This window comes from Bombina bombina, chromosome 4 (genome assembly GCF_027579735.1).
Source record: "Bombina bombina isolate aBomBom1 chromosome 4, aBomBom1.pri, whole genome shotgun sequence".
NCBI lineage: Eukaryota > Metazoa > Chordata > Amphibia > Anura > Bombinatoridae > Bombina > Bombina bombina.
In genome coordinates, this window is record NC_069502.1 from 524,520,914 (window position 1) to 524,536,907 (window position 15,994).

The window sequence follows — 15,994 nt, forward strand, 5'->3', positions numbered from 1 at the left end:
TCTCATCATGGAAATTTCACAACAACAATTTTTCTCACTAATGCCTCTTTCAGCAAGGGACAGCACTGATACAGATATCACTAGAGTTTTCTCAACAGATAAAGTCAATTATTCACTTTCAGGTCTTTTTGAAGAGATGGAAAAATTGCTCATTAAAGAACATAAATTGCAATGGGACATTTGGACTTTGGATACTTATGTTAAGCTTAAAATAATTCCCCGTGGGTTACGCATTAACAAATTCCCCACCTTTGATGTTTCTGATATAGATTTTATCAATTCTTGGAACGAAATATTGTCTGATTGCTCTATTCGTTTGATGTTATTGTTAAATACTTACAAATTGCATTTGCTAAATGGTGTTAGAGAAGAAATAGGTCTCTTGCAAGCTGAAATGAACAATAGGCTTGCTGACATTAATTTCCCTAGGTTTGATGAAATACTGAAAAGTGGTGTGGCTGAAGTGAAACAAAGTGTCTTAGAGATTAAGCATACAAAGTTTATTAGAGACCAATTAGACTACACCAATAATAGTGTGTACATTTGGAAACGTTCTGATAGAGGCAACTCTAGACGTGGTAGAAGTAGATCTAGAAACAGACGTCAGAACCAGACATCCGATAATAAAAATACACATAATGATCAACCAAAAATTAAGTCTAATCAGAAGAGAGTAACTTATTCCGATAGTGAATTTGAGTCAGGAGAAGATAATGAGCCTTCAGGTGGTGAGGAACCCCATAGGGGCATCCTTAAACCTGCAACCTCATTTTTGCACACACAAGCCAATGTACAAGACATATCCCAGGGACAAGTGGTCAGACCCAAAGATTCTAACCCAGGTTCTATTTCTACAAATTCTAAATATACTTATGTTACTGATACTGTGAGTGCACAGATACAAGGTACAAATGCCTCTCATGAAGACCAGGTGAATTTGGCTCAGGTTTTTTGTCTTTCAACCCAGAAAACAGGAATAGGGTTAGGAGCACAACAGGGACAGAAACATTATCAGTTGAGGGGCAATCGAGGCAACAGAGGAAACAGGGGGCAAAACAAAAACAAATACAAGTAGTAGATAATGTTGTCAATTTATCTAAGTACACGCTTACACCAGCTCAATTGTCTGTATTAAGTTTGGGTTTGAATTTTTCTCCTGCAAGCAACTTTGACGTTTTTAAAACGTTATTAGATGTTAATAAATTGATAAGAAACATGACTCTAAAGAAATTTTATTGTGGAGCAAGTAATTTATCTGCAGCTGAGATAGATAACCCACGAGTAACATTATCATCACAAATGAAAAATACACGACATATACAGACATTCAGTGAGGTATGTGATACCCTTACACTGGAGCAATTAATGAGAGAGGGCGATTCTAAGACCCAATCAGACAACACTAATTTCTACGGTACTTTTAAGAAACCCTCTGAATTCTACCCTATACACACTAGAGGTCCAGTACTCGAAACCTTTTTTAAAAGAGTTGAACGCGACCTTACAGCACTGAAAGCGGTAGAAAACAAGACGCATTCCAATCTGACGAAACAACAAAAACTAGCCCTTGATGAACTCAAAAATAATAAAGATATTGTGGTGCGTTCAGCAGACAAGGGAGGTTCTATTGTGGTCCTCGACCGAGATATGTATTTACAAGAGGCCTTTCGACAGTTAAATAATACTGACAATTATACTCTCTTGTCTGCTGATCCCACTTAATATATAAACGTGAACTTTTGGGTATTCTGGATGATGGCTTGGAGGATGGGCACTTTGATCGTGACACTTTTGAATTTCTATGTGTTGATCACCCGGTAGTGCCCATCTTCCACCATCTTCCTAAAATACACAAATCCCTTACTGTAGTTAAGGGACGACCCATTGTCAGTGGGATTGGCTCACTGACTGAGCACGTATCACAATGGATGGATGGAATCCTCCAACCATTTGTGCTAACTTTGAATAGTTATCTTGGTGATACGAAACATGTCATCCAAATACTAGAATCTAAAGAATGGAACTTTGGTCAATTTCGATGGGCCACAATTGATGTGGTTTCTTTGTATTCTTCCATCCCCCATAAAGAGGGGCTGGAAGCAATTTCCTTCTTTCTCAAGAACTATTCGGATTTCAGTTTGAACTTCCAGAAATACATTCTGAGGGTGCTGTGGTTCCTGCTCACCCACAATTACTTCAAATTTGAAGGGGAGTTCTTTCTCCAGAGGTGTGGGACAGCTATGGGGGCTAAGTTTGCCCCCTCCTATGCAAACCTCTTTATGGGTTGGTGGGAGCTGTCCCACATCTATGGAGATAGGAACTCCCACAGGCAGTTGATCCATTATTATGGACGCTATATTGATGATCTCCTGTTGATTTGGGTGGGCGGGAGCACAGCATTCTCGGAATTTATTGATGCTATAAACAGCAACAATATTGGTCTACAATTTACATCTGAATTATGTGCTAATACCATTATTTTTTTGGATATTTCTTTGGAAGGAACTAAACAAGGAAAGATAATCTGTAGTATCTATCGGAAACCATCTGCAGGCAATGCACTGCTGCATGCCAGCAGTTGCCATCCCCGACATGTCCCCTTTGCCGTAGCAAAGGGGCAGTTTGTCAGGGTTAGGAGGAACTGCACTCTGAATGACACTTTTTGTGAAAAATCACTAGAACTAAGTGATAGACTGAAAAGACGTGGTTATTCTAACCAAGTGGTTTCTAAAGCTAGAGAGCAGGTCTTAGACCTTGATAGGAACACTTTAATTCAAGGGTCTTCCACCAACACAGTCTCAGACACCCACCAAGGCGTTACTTTTGTAACAGATTTCAGCACACAATACACTGAAATATGCAGGATTGTCAAAAAACATTTTAAACTTCTCTCAGCTGACGATAAATTGGAAAATTGTTTCAAAACTGGTTTAAGATGTTCTTATCGGAGAGCGAAAACCTTGGCAAATGTTTTATCACCATCAATGTTACCTGAATTGAACAGACCTGTGAGTTCATGGTTAACTCACAAAGGTCTGTTCAAGGTCTGCGAATACATCTTGGTGTCAAACATCTTTAAATCAGAGGTTACGGGTGACACTTTTCCAATCAACAGCTGCCTAAAATGCACATCAACCTATGTAGTGTATCTTCTCACCTGCATATGTTGTCACCTACAGTATGTAGGATTAACTACTAATGAGGTGAAGGTCCGTATTCGTAACCATCTATCAACCATTCAAGCAGGAGAAGCGAGTACTCCTTTAGTCAGACACTTTGCACGTTGCCACAATAAAGACATTAGTAGCTTAAGGTGGCAGGCTATAGAGAGGGTGGTATGCCCACCAAGAGGAGGTGATCGCGATAAACTGTTGCAGAAGAGGGAGATGTATTGGATATTTAAGCTTCAGACCAGAGTACCTCTGGGTCTGAATTCGGAATATGACCTAATACATTTTTGGAAATAAATTTTTGGAAATGATTTGTTGGTCCATACATCCCCCTCTTCTGTGACACAATCCTGTGATCACGGGTATCAATTTAGTCAAAGGATTTAATTTGGTATCCTTATACTTTAAATAACATTTAAATAGACGGGACAGTTTGACTGGTGGTATAGTGACAACTCTCCCTAGTCCCATTCTTCTAGTAATTTGTCTAGTAAGCATTCTAGCAAGCAATTTTTGTCTAACAATTTTTTCTAACACTTTTCTAGAATTAACTCTAGCAAAAGTTTTTTTCTAGCAAATGTTTTCAGCAATTTTGCTGGCAATTTTTCTAGTTTTTCTAGCAATTGTTTCTGGTAATTTTTCTAACAAAATTATGCATATATAAATATACACTATTTATCTAATACAGCTATATGTAATTGTTGAGCATCAATAAAATAACGTATTATTGGGTTCATTAGCACTATAACAAGATTGATTATGTTATTCCTTGTTTATATAAATATATAGAACTTAGTTTCCACAAGAGTGCTTAAGTTTAACTCATTATATTTACTTCTGTATTCGTGTATTTGTATATATATGTATTTTTACATTCCCTTGCATATGTATTATTCTTATTTTTCATGCATAGCGTACCAAGTTTCATGCATAGTTTATACGTTAGTTTAGCGCTGTGACTTCTGCATTGATAAATACTTATAGAATAAACAAGTAACTTATAAGAATCATTACACACATGAACTATTAAGAGGCATTAATGTTTAAAGTGTATATATGGGGTTAAAAATCCCCAAGTGAAACTTGTCAACAATTAAAGTTTTAAACCAATAGAAGTTGTCCAGCTGCCTTAAATAGGCAGACTGTGATTTTTACTGCAGCTATGATTACACCTTGAGTGGCGAAACATGTCAGCAGCAGCCATTGTTTGTCAAGTAATATTTGTGATTTTCCATTGATCATGTACAACATGGATTTTTAAACTAATAAATCGAGGTTGGAATTGGAGATACCTGCTTGCACTCGTTTTTCTTCCTATATATATATATATATATATATATATATATATATATATATATATATATATATATATATATATATATATATATATATATATATATATATATATATATATATATATAATTAGCACGTGTTCCAGCACTCCAGCTTCAACTAATAATGAAGCACCTGGGTGCAATCATCAATGGATTGTAGATAAGAGCTAGGAAAGGGAGGGCACTCTCAGGATTTATGTACATCAAAGTTAGTTTATTGTTTATAACAACAATGTTAGAAAGTCATAAAGATAGGTCGATGTTTCGGCTTACATAGAAGCCTTCATCAAGACAGATGAACAACTGTTAAACGAAGAATAAAAAATAACAGATTTAAAAACACAGAACACAGCATCAATACGTAATCCCACCACCAAATTGTTTGCAGGCAGAAAAATAAACCCACAAATAATGAAAATAAACATAGAAAAAATAAAAATAAAAATAAGGCAAACCCATACACATAGCGCTAGGAGATACAACAATACAGTCCCTCCAATACTCTCAATCTGCTCTGGATATACACTGGTGGGGTATATATTATAATCTTAGCAAGCAAACAAAGCGTATGTAACCCAATTGTAGGTGAAACACCATACGGCTGCACAGTTTATGTGTTATGCAAAGTCCGGTATATGCTGACCTGCCATATACATAAAAGACCCTTCAAAAGAGACTAGCAAGTCCCCATACCTCATTAGAAACCGCCTCAGGCTCTGAGACCATATACAGTTGTTCTAATGTTACAAAGCAGATAGGTGCACCATACATAGTTAAACAAACCATTTTTATACGCTGATGCATACACCCCTAAAAGTGGTAAGCCAACCAGGCACCACCCCTTAAGGAGACAAATCCCCATTATAAGTCAGTTAAAACAAGTGCCCTGCTACCCGATCCATCAAGCTGAACCGAGTTCTAGAGAGCCTTAGCCTGATAGTATCACACCATACGTACTTAGACGCAAGGAACAGACCATAGCACACACAATGATTGTATCCACAAGTGTCAAAGGCTAACATTATAGTAACCTGCCTATACAACATTTAGACCAGGGTTATACATTTAGCAACAAAAAGGCACTATATCACTATTCCTGATGCTCATTTATCTTGCATCTGACAACCTGACATTGCGTGCAGTAGTCACGCTGGACCCTACCTTCAAAGAAAACCACAACCACGTATACAAGCATGTGCACATCTTAGTATTGCACTCGTAACACTTTCAAAAGACTCAACTAGGTCTACAGTCATGTGCACACCTTAGTATTGCACTAGTACCCCCTACTAGTGCAATACACGCATGTACCTTACCAGCATTTGACAGTAGTTACAACATTGCAAATCCACACTGCCGTTAATACGTGCCCCACATGGTATAAGCTCAATAGATAGTCTAACTTTCCAGTCCACACATATAGATTAAACTCGGGCAATATGTAAGCAGACCGCACTATAGCAAGATTATTGTCCCATGTCAGCTGCATGTCTTATGCGTTACACCCCCACCGTTAACAACATGTGGCGCCCACAGCCCTAGCAATAACATAAACAACCCCCATGTTTTGGGCCACAATATTAAGAAGCAGACAAATTATATTACCTCACAACAGCGACTAGCAGCCGCACACAACACCACCGGCAAAACAGAATGCCATTAACAGAAACCGGAAACTATTTAAGCCCTGATCACCAGGCTCTCATTGGTTGGCAATAGGGGTGTGTCAAAAACACACCTGTAGCAGCTGTATCAACTACAGAGAAGTGCAGACAGTGCTGGATACTCTAATTAACTCAATTATAACCATGTTAAGCTGCTACCACAGACACTATGGATGCTTAGAATTGGCAAGTGCCACAGATGTATATAACATAGTATAAAAAGAATGGAAGCCATAATAAACCAGAGGTAACTGCATTCAGCTACTGTATAAACCAGAGTAAACAACAAAATAAGGATGGGATCGCATATTCTCATTATAATGCAGAGCAAATTAACGTTCCTCAAACGACCATAAACACATAGTCAAAGACATGACTAACAGTGTACAGATGTGAAAACCCAGAAATTAACTTTCCATTCTTTATCTACTATGTTTTATACATCTGTGGCACTTGCCAATTCTAAGCATCCATAGTGTATGTATTTATGGTCGTTTGAGGAACGTTAATTTCTGGGTTTTCACATCTGTACACTGTTAGTCATGTCTTTGACTATTTATTTATGGTCGTTTGAGGAACGTTAATTTGCTCTGCATTATAATGAGAATATGCGATCCCATCCTTATTTTGTTGTATACTCTGGTTTATACAGTAGCTGAATGCAGTTACCTCTGGTTTATTATGGCTTCCATTCTTTTTCTACCAATTCTAAGCATCCATAGTGTCTGCTGTTGTGGTAGCAGCTGAACATTGGTTATAATTGAGTTAATTAGAGTATCCAGCACTGTCTGCACTTCTCTGTAGTTGATACAGCTGCTACAGGTGTGTTTTTGACACACCCATATTGCCAACCAATGACAGCCTGGTGATCAGGGCTTAAATAGTTTCCAGTTTCTGTTAATGGCATTCTGTTTTGCCGGTGGTGTTGTGTGCGGCTGCTAGTCGCCGTTTTGCGGTAATATAATTTGTCTGCTTCTTAATATTGTGGCCCAAAACATGGGGGTTGTTTATGTTTTTGCTAGGGCTGTGGGCGCCACATGTTGTTAACGGTGGGGGTGTAACGCATAAGACATGCAGCTGACATGGGACAATAATCTTGCTATAGTGCGGTCTGCTTACATATTGCCCGAGTTTAATCTATATTTGTGGACTGGAAAGTTAGACTATCTATTGAGCTTATACCATGTGGGGCACGTATTAACGGCAGTGTGGATTTGCAATGTTGTAACTACTGTCAAATGCTGGTAAGGTACATGCGTGTATTGCACTAGTAGGGTACTAGTGCAATACTAAGGTGTGCACATGACTGTAGACCTAGTTGAGTCTTTTGAAAGTGTTACGAGTGCAATACTAAGATGTGCACATGCTTGTATACATGGTTGTGGTTTTCTTTGAAGGTAGGGTCCAGCGTGACTACTGCACGCAATGTCAGGTTGTCAGATGCGAGATAAATGAGCATCAGGAATAGTGATATAGTGCCTTGTTGTTGCTAAATGTATAGGTCTAAATGTTGTATAGGCAGGTTACTATAATGTTAGCCTTTGACACTTGTGGATACAATCATTGTGTGTGCTATGGTCTGTTCCTTGCGTCTAAGTACGTATGATGTGATACTATCAGGCTAAGGATCTCTAGAACTCGGTTCAGCTTGATGGATCGGGTAGCAGGGCACTTGTTTTAACTGACTTATAATGGGGATTTGTCTCCTTAAGGGGTGGTGCCTGGTTGGCTTACCACTTTTAGGGGTGTATGCATCAGCGTTTAAAAATGGTTTGTTTAACTATGTATGGTGCACCTATCTGCTTTGTAACATTAGAACAACTGTATATGGTCTCAGAGCCTGAGGCGGTTTCTAATGAGGTATGGGGACTTGCTAGTCTCTTTTGAAGGGTCTTTTATGTATATGGCAGGCCAGCGTATACCGGACTTTGCATAACACATAAACTGTGCAGCCGTATGGTGTTTCACCTACAAATGGGTTACATACGCTTTGTTTGCTTGCTAAGATTATAATATATACCCCACCAGTGTATATCCAGAGCAGATTGAGAGTATTGGAGGGACTGTATTGTTGTATCTCCTAGCGCTATGTGTATGGGTTTGCCTTATTTTTATTTTTATTTGTATTTTTTCGATGTTTATTTTCATTATTTGTGGGTTTATTTTTCTGCCTGCAAACAATTTGATGGTGGGATTACGTATTGATGCTGTGTTCTGTGTTTTTAAATCTGTTATTTTTTCTTCTTCGTTTAACAGTTGTTCATCTGTCTTGATGAAGGCTTCAATGTAAGCCGAAACGTCGACCTATCTTTATGACTTTCTAACAGTGTTGTTATAAACAATAAACTATCTTTGATGTAAATAAATCCTGAGAGTGCCCTCCCTTTCCTAGCTCTTTTATATATATATATATATATATATATATATATATATATATATATATATATATATATATATATATATATATATATATATATAGCCAAAACATGTTAGCGGATCAGTGCTGCTAGCCTTTGTTATCTCAATGCACCCCATGGATGTATTTTATTGGATGTACCAAAATATAGATGATTATATATAAGTATAGATATATACAGAAATATATAGGAATATCTATTTATAAATACAAAGAACATATGTGAAGAACATTGAAATGTGAAATATGTACAGTACATACATAGTTAAACACTTTATTAAATATGAATATTGCATAAATATGACTTTACATATTTTTAGCTACTTAACTGCAAATGCCTCCAATGCACTACATACATAAATATGTCTAGATGTATATACATATTTATTTATCATATATATATCTATATATCTATATATATATATTTATTTGATAACAAGAACATACGGCTAGATTACGAGTTGTGCGTTAGGGTTAAAAAGCAGTGTTGAGATGTCCCAATGCTACTTTTTAACACCCGCTGGTATTACAAGTCTTAAAATGACAGGCTCACCACTCACTTTTTTGGCCAGACTCGGAAATACTGCAAATCCACTTACGTAAATTTCGTATCCTATATTTTCAATGGGACTTGCATAGTGCCGGTATTACGAGTCTAACCAAAAGTGAGCGGTAGACCCTCTCCTGTAAAGCCTGGTACCGCATTTTAAAGTCAGTAGTTAAGAGTTTTACACTACAACGCCGTAGCATAAAACTCTTCACTAAAGTGTTAAAAAGTACACTAACACCCATAAACTACTTATTAACCCCTAAACCCAGCCCCCCCCACATCGCAAACACTAAAATAAAATTTTTATCCCCTAATCTGCCGAACCATACATCGCCACCACTATAATAAATATATTAACCCCTAAACCGCCGCACTCCCGCATCGCAAACACTATTTAAATATTATTAACCCCTAATCTGCCGTCCCTAACATCGCCGACAGCTAACTACCTTTATTAACCACTAATCTGCCGACCCCAACATTGCTGCCACTATATTGAATGTATTAACCCCTAAGTCTAACCTTAACCCCCCAAACTTAAATATAATTACAATAAATCTAAATAAAATTACTATAATTAGCTAAATTATTCCTATTTAAAACTAAATACTTACCTAATAACCTTAACTAATAGTTACATTTTATCTAGCTTAGGGTTTATTTTTATTTTACAGGCAACTTTGTATTTTTTTGTAACTAGGTACAATAATTATTAAATAGTTATTAACTATTTAATAACTACCTAGTTAAAATAAAGACAAATTTACCTGTAAAATAAACTTAAACTACAGTAAGTTACAATTACACTATAATAAAATTAATTCCCTAAACTAAATACAATTAATTACAATTTAAAAAAAATATCTAAAGTACGTAAAAAACCCCACTAAATTACAGAAAATAATAAAATAATTACAAGATTTTTAAGCTAATTACACCTACTCCCCCTAACAAAAAAAATAAAATAAAAAAAAAAAGCCCTACCCTACACTAAGTTACAAATAGCCCTTAAAAGGGCCTTTTGCGAGGCATTGCCCCAAAGTAATCAGCTCTTTTACCTGTAAAAAAAGTGCAATTCCCCCCCAACATTAAAACCCACCACCCACACAACCAGCCCTACTCTAAAACCCACCCAATCCCCCCTTAAAAAAAACCTAACACTAACCCCTTGAAGATCACCCTACCATGAGACGTCTTCACCCAACCGGGCAGAAGTGGTCCTCCAGATGGGCAGAATTCTTCATCCAAGTCGGGGCAGAAGAGCTCCTCCAGATGGGCAGAAGTCTTCATTCAGACGGCATCTTCTATCCATCTTCATCCATCCGGCGCAGAGCGGGTCCATCTTCAAGACATCCGACGCGGAGTATCCTCTTCTTTCTTCGTCCAACGACTGAATGAAGGTTCCTTTAAATGACGTCATCCAAGATGGCGTCCCTTCAATTCCGAATGGCTGATAGAATTCTCTCAGCCAATCGGAATTGAAGGGACACCATCTTGGATGACGTAATTTAAAGGAACCTTCATTCAGTTTTTGGACGAAGAAAGAAGAGGATGCTCCACGTCGGATGTCTTGAAGATCGACCCGTTCCGCGCTGGATGGATGAAGATAGAAGATGCCGTCTGGATGAAGACTTCTGCCCATCTGGAGGACCTCTTCTGCCCGGATTGTATGAAGATTTGTGCCCGTCTGGAGGACCACTTCTGCCTGGTTGGGTGAAGACGTCTCATGATAGGGTGATCTTCAAGGGGTTAGTGTTAGGTTTTTTAAGGGGGGATTGGGTGGGTTTTAGAGTAGGGTTGGTTGTGTGGGTGGTGGGTTTTAATGTTGGGGGGGTATATGTAATTGTTTTTTACAGGTAAAAGAGCTGATTACTTTGGGGCAATGCCCCGCAAAAGGCCCTTTTAAGGGCTATTTATAATTTAGTGTAGGGTAGGGCTTTTTTTATTTTGGGGGGCTTTTTTATTTTGTTAGGGGGATTAGAGTAGGTGTAATTAGTTTAAAAATCTTGTAATTATTTTATTATTTTCTGTAATTTAGTGGGGGGTTTTCGTATTTTAGATATTTTTTTAAATTGTAATTAATTGTATTTAGTTAAGTTAATTTATTTAATTATAGTGTAGTGTTAGGTGTAATTGTAACTTAGTTTAGGTGTTATTTTACAGGTAAATTTGTTTTAGTTTAAAGGGACACTGTACCCAAATTTTTTCTTTCGGGATTCAGATAGAGCATGACATTTTAAGCAACTTTCTAATTTACTCCTATTATCAAATTGTTTTCATTCTCTTGGTATCTTTATTTGAAATGCAAGAAAGTAAGTTTAGATGCCGGCCCATTTTTGGTGATCAACCTGGGTTGTTCTTGCTGATTGGTGGATAAACTCATCCACCAATAAAAAAGTGCTGTCCAGAGTTCTGAATAAATAAAAAAAGCTTAGATGTCTTCTTTTTAAAATAACAATAGCAAGAGAACGAAGAAAAATTGATAATAGGAATAAATTAGAAAGTGGCTTAAAATTGCTGCTGAATCATGAAAGAAAAATTTTGGGTTCAGTGTCTCTTTAACTAAGAAGTTATTAAATAGTTAATAACTATTTAATAACTATTGTACCTAGTTAAAATAAATACAAACTTGCCTGTAAAATAAAAATAAACCCTAAGCTAGATACAAGGGTTTATTTTATAGGTAAGTATTTAGTTTTAAATAGGAATAATTTAGTGAATTGTATTAATTTTATTTAGATTTATTTAAATTAAATTTGTTAGGGGGGTTAGGGTTAGACTTAGATTTAGAGGTTAATAACTATTATAGTGGTGGCGACGTTGGGGCGGCAGATTAGGGGTTAATAAATGTAGTTAGATTGTGGCGACATTGGGGGCGGCAGATTAGTGGTTAATAAATATAATGTAGGGTTCAGCGATGGTGGGGGCAGCAGATTAGGGGTTCATAAGTATAATGTAGGTGGTGGCGGTTTACGGAGCAGCAGATTAGGGGTTAATAATATAATGTAGGTGCCGGCGATGTCGGGGGCGGCAGATTAGTGGTTAATAAGTGTAAGATTAGGGGTGTTTAGACTTGGGGTTCATGTTAGGGTGTTAGGTGTAGACATAAAAAGTATTTCCCCATAGGAATCAATGGGGCTGCGTTAGAAGCTGAACGCTGATTTTTTGCAGGTGTTAGGTTATTTTTCAGCTGGCTCTCCCCCATTGATTCCTATGGGGAAATCGTGCATGAGCACGTTTTACCTGCTCACCGCTACCGTAAGCAGTGCTGGTATTAAGGTGAGATGTAGAGCTAAATTTTGCTCTTCGCTCACGTTTTTGCAGTTAACGCCAGGTTTGTAAAAACCCATAATTCCAGTGTTGTCTGCAAGTGAGCGGTGAGCATAAACTGCTCGTTAGCATCGTACCCCTGTTAACGCAAAACTCGTAATCTAGGTGATAGGATTGTAAAATATTTTATTTCGTGTTTCTCAATTTAGATCTTAACACGGTTGGGTTAGCGCACATGAGAACTTCTTAGGGCCCGTTATTGAAATATTATATATAAAATATTATAAATAATTACTATAGATTAGGAAAAAATAATAAACATACTGTAAAATATTCTTAATAATCCAAAGAATATATCTATATATTTTACAGTATGTTTTTAATTTTAATTCATTTATATTAATTTTTATTACGTTATATGTAATATTTCAATAACACGCTCTAAGAAACATAATTAATCATGTGCGCTCACCCTGTAGCTGTAGCGAATAATGTCCGCATGACATTACTAAATGCCGACAGTGGCATTTCACAAGAATTGTTTGTGCAACACCGCCCCCTGCACATTCACAGCCAATTGGCCTCTAGCAGGGGTGTCAATCATCTTGATCGTATCTAATCGGGATGATTGCAGTCCGCCGCCTCAGAGGTGGCGGACTGAGATGATATATTAATAATTCCCATTCCACTGTTCTTCACATAGCAGAATATATTCTGTTTATTCGTAAAAACATATTTCTACATACAGTATATGTAATGTTTTTTTTAAAAAAAAAAAATATGTTTATACCAATATATAGATGATTATATATAGGTATAGATATATACAGAAATATATAGGAATATCTATTTATAAATACAAAGAACATATGTGAAGAACATTGGAATTAGGGATGGGCGAATGTGCAAATTTTCGAATTTCGAATGTAGAACGAATGTTATTACTGAAATTCGAATTCTAAATTCGAATGTCGATAAGAACGAATATTCTTAAAAATTCGAAAATCGAATGTTATTTACAGTTTTCGAATGTCACTTTCGAATTCGAATGTTTATAATTATATTGAATGTCTACATTCGAAATTTGAATTTTTCGAATTCGAATATAAATTCGAATTTTTCGAATTCGAATTTAAATTCGAATTTTTCGAATTCGAATATAAATTCGAATTTTTCGAATTCGAATATTGCATAATTCGAATATTACATTTAAAAGCATTAGAAATACCTATTACAATCTAAATTCAAATTTTTCAAATTCGAATACACGTATTGCATAATTCGAATATTACATTTAAAGAAAAAGCATTAGAAATACTATTACAATCAAAATTCGAATTTTTCGAATTCGAATATTGCATAATTCGAATATTACATTTAAAGAAAAAGCATTAGAAATACTATTACAATCTAAATTCGAATTTTTCGAATTCGAATACACGTATTGCATAATTCGAATATTACATTTAAAGAAAAAGCATTAGAAATACTATTACAATCTAAATTCGAATTTTTCGAATTCGAATATTGCATAATTCGAATATTACATTTAAAGAAAAAGCATTAGAAATACTATTACAATCTAAATTCGAATTTTTCGAATTCGAATATTGCATAATTCGAATATTACATTTAAAGAAAAAGCATTGGAAATACTATTACAATCTAAATTCGAATTTTTCGAATTCGAATACACGTATTGCATAATTCGAATATTACATTTAAAGAAAAAGCATTAGAAATACTATTACAATCTAATTTTGAATTTTTCGAATTCGAATATTGCATAATTCGAATATTACATTTAAAGAAAAAGCATTAGAAATACTATTACAATCTAAATTCGAATTTTTCGAATTCGAATTCGAATATTGCATAATTCAAATATTACATTTAAAGAAAAAGCATTAGAAATACTATTACAATCTAAATTCGAATTTTTCGAATTCGAATACACGTATTGCATAATTCGAATATTACATTTAAAGAAAAAGCATTAAAAATACTTTTACAATCTAAATTCGAATTTTTCGAATTCGAATATTGCATAATTCGAATATTACATTTAAAGAAAAAGCATTAGAAATACTATTACAATCTAAATTCGAATTTTTCGAATTCGAATATTGCATAATTCGAATATTACATTTAAAGAAAAAGCATTAGAAATACTATTACAATCTAAATTCAAATTTTTCGAATTCGAATATTTTCGAATGTAATCGTAAAATTCGAAACCGAATATTCGAAAATCGAATGTTATGTAAACATTCGAAATTCGATTCGAACGAACGAATGTGTTAAAATTTGTGCCGTTTTTCGAATGTTGCGAAACATTCGCCCATCCCTAATTGGAATGTGAAATATTTACAGTACATACTGTTTTCAGCTACTTAACTGCAAATGGCTCCAATGTACTACACACACACACACATATATATACAGTATACATATTTATTTATCATATATATATATATATATATATATATTTAATAATAAAAAGTACATTATTAGGATTGTAAAATATGAATTTTGTGTTTCTCAATTGAGATCTTAACACGGTCGGGGTAGTGCACATGAGAACTTCTTAGTGCCAGTTATTGAAATATTATATATAAAATATTAGTAATAATTAATATAAATTAGAAAAAAAATAATAAACATACTGTAAAATATTCTTAATAATCCAAAGAATATATCTATATATTTTACAGTATGTTTATTATTTTTTATTAATTTATATAAAAGTTTATTAATGTTATATGTAATATTTCAATAACACGCTCTAAGAAACTTAAGTAATCATGTGCGCTAACCCGACCATGTTAAGATCTAAATTGAGAAACACGATGTGCAAAAAGCATATTTTACATTCCTGTGTTCTTTACGTAGAAAATAATGTATTTTTTATTATTAAATATATATTTCAATATATATGATACATAAATAAGTACATAAATATATACACATACATACACATATTTAGACATGCATATGTATGTACCTCTATGTTAAAGCCCATTACAGTCTTTTTTTCTAACACCTGCAACCTCATATCTTTGAGCCCATATCACTTTTTATTGCAATGTTTTCCCCCCTTAAGCCAATATGACATATATATATATATATACACCATGCAGTACTTTGCTTATCGTACCACACAACATATATATGTCAGAGCTGCAGAAAGCTCCAGCAGTCTCGGCTGTTAAGTTACAGTAGAGAGCTGGATTTCCAGAGCTCCAGGCATCTGCCTACATGTGGAACCGGTGCACGATCGGTATGAAGGCAGATACCAGATCGTTAAAGACGGTGACACTATGTGAGTCACCGTCTGTAACGATCATTTGCTGGTGCTGGTGGGAGGAGTGGGAGGGAATCTGGGAGGCGGGTGGGCAGTCCTGCAGCAGAGGGTGGAGGGAGGTCGGAGGAAGGAGTGTGATGGACCTGCGTGATAAACTCAAATGCGCTCAAGCGAACTAGTTTACTTTCAACTTGTAACATGCATGCTACTTCCGACGCATGCAAACACCTGAGATAAACCTCTTATCATAATCATAATCTAACCCAAAATTGACTCTGCCTAAGGA

General features: G+C 35.5%; 1 protein-coding gene across 1 annotated transcript in view; it reads left to right on the forward strand.

The window, feature by feature from the left end:
- CD109 (CD109 molecule) overlaps window positions 1–15,994 on the forward strand; it is a 401,861-nt gene that overhangs the window by 303,282 nt on the left and 82,585 nt on the right.